A 2,178-nucleotide genomic window follows, 5' to 3' on the forward strand; every position below is an offset into this window, starting at 1 on the left:
AAGCCATGGTATTTTCAATTGCTTTATATGGATGTGAAAGCTAGACAATGAATAAGGAAGACTGTAGAAGAATCAATGCCTTTGAATTACGGTGTTGGCATAGAATATTTAAAGTACTATTGACTGCCTGAAGAGCAAACAAATCTGTCTTGGAAGAAGTATGGTCAGAATATTCCTTAGAAACAAAGATAAACAACACTTGGTCTCTTGTACTATGGGCTTATTGTCAAGAAGGATCAGTCCCTGGAGAAGGACATCGTGCTTGGTAAAGTAGAGGGTCATGGAAAAAGAGGAAGACTTCCAATGAGATGGACTGACACAGTGGCAACAACAATATGCTCAAATAGAATAACAACTGTGAAGAAAGCGCAATGTTTTATTGTGTTGTGCATAGGGTCAATAAGGGTTGGAATCAACTCCATGGCACCATACCACAAGAAGGATGGCTAAGGAGTCCTAGTGTGGAGCTGTAGAATAACAACTGGACTGCGAACCTCAAGGGTGGCACCAATTGTTCCTTGGGAACCATATACAGGATTGCTATAAGTCAAAATTGACCTGATGGCACTTAACAACAATAGGATGACTAAAGGAGCCCTGGTGGCTACATGTTGGGCTGCTAACCACAAGGTCGGCAGTTCGAATCCACCAACAGCTCCGTTGAAGAAAGATGAGGCTTTCCGCTTGTGTAAAGATTTACAGAAGACCTCTTTAAAGCATTGAAGAGCAAAGATGTCAGCTTGAGGACCAAGGTGTGCCTGACCCAAGCTATGGTATTTTCAATAACCTCATATGCATGCGCAAATTGGACAGTGAATAAGGAAGTTTGTAGAAGAACTGATGTATTTGAGCTAGGTATTGGAGGAGAATACTGAAAGTACCATGAACAGCCAAGTGACCAAAAAGATCTGTGTTGGAAGAAGTACAGCCAGAGTGTTCCTTGGAAGCCAGACTTTGTGTCTCATACTTCAGATATAATATCAGGAAGAACCAGTCCGTGGAGAAGGACATCATGTTTGGTAAAGTGGAGGGTTGTAGAGAAGGAGGAAGACCCCCAATGCCATGGATTGGCACAGTGGCAGCAGGGATGGGCTGAGGCATAGCAATGATGGTGAAGTTGGCCCAGGACCAGGCAATGTTTTATTCTGTTGTGCATAGAGTCACTATGAGTTGGTACTGACTCGATGGTGCCAACAACAACAAAAATGTACAACCACACAATCAGTCAAAAGCAACATAGCTACAATTTAAAAAACAGAAAATAGAGAGGCGATGGTGGTGGCGGCCGCGGGGGCAGCTGCTACTGCAGCAGTGGCTGCGGACGGTCGGGGATCCGGGACAGGGCGGCGGCGCCATCTTGTGCCCTGGGCCGGTGGGGAGGCCCGGAGAGGGGGCCCCGGGGACTACGGGAACGGCCTGGAGCCTGGGGAACTGGAGCCTGGGGAGCTGCTGCTGGAGTAGGACCCTGAGCCTAAAGAAGAGCCGCCCCGGCCCCGCGCCCCGCCAGCTCCGGGCCCTGGGCCTGGCTCGGGAGCTCCTGGTAGCCAGGAGGAAGGAGGAGCCGGGACTGGTCGAGGGTGACCCAGGGACAGCGCCATTGAAGACCCGGAGCTGGAAGCGATCAAAGCTTGAGTCAGGGAGATGGAGGAAGAAGCTGAAAAGCTAAAGGAACTGCAGAACGAAGTAGAGAAGCAGATGAATAGGAGTCCACCTCCAGGCAATGCTGGCCCAGTGATTATGTCCATTGAGGAAAAGATGGAGGCTGATGCCAGTTCTATCTATGTTGGCAATGTGGACTACGGTGCGACAGCAGAAGAGCTGGAAGCACACTTTCATGGCTGTCGTTCAGTCAATCGTGTTACCATACTCTGACAAATTCAGTGGCCATCCCAAAGGGTTTGCATATATAGAATTTTTAGACAAGGAATCAGTGAGGACCTCCTTGGCCTTAGATGAGTCTCTTTTTAGAGGAAGATACATCAAGGTGGTTCCAAAACGAACCAACAGACCAGGTATCAGCTCAACAGATCGGGATTTCCCGGGAGCACGCTACATGCCTGGACCACCACCACCAACACAGTTCCCGCTCTTGAACAGTAGGCTCCCCGGGTCGTGTCTACAGGGGCCGGGCTAGAGTGATATCATGGTATTTCCCTTACTAAAAAAAAAAAAAAAAAA

At 48.5% G+C, this 2,178-nt stretch overlaps 1 protein-coding gene and 1 pseudogene across 1 annotated transcript in view; one reads left to right on the forward strand and one right to left on the reverse strand.

Annotated features, from left to right (window-relative positions):
* The window catches only part of ALG9 (ALG9, alpha-1,2-mannosyltransferase), a 154,535-nt gene that overhangs the window by 13,010 nt on the left and 139,347 nt on the right, over window positions 1-2,178 (reverse strand). The window lies entirely within an intron of this gene.
* LOC102824513 lies at window positions 1,273-2,134 on the forward strand (annotated as a pseudogene).

Source organism: Chrysochloris asiatica, unplaced genomic scaffold (assembly GCF_000296735.1).
Source record: "Chrysochloris asiatica unplaced genomic scaffold, ChrAsi1.0 scaffold00008, whole genome shotgun sequence".
NCBI lineage: Eukaryota > Metazoa > Chordata > Mammalia > Afrosoricida > Chrysochloridae > Chrysochloris > Chrysochloris asiatica.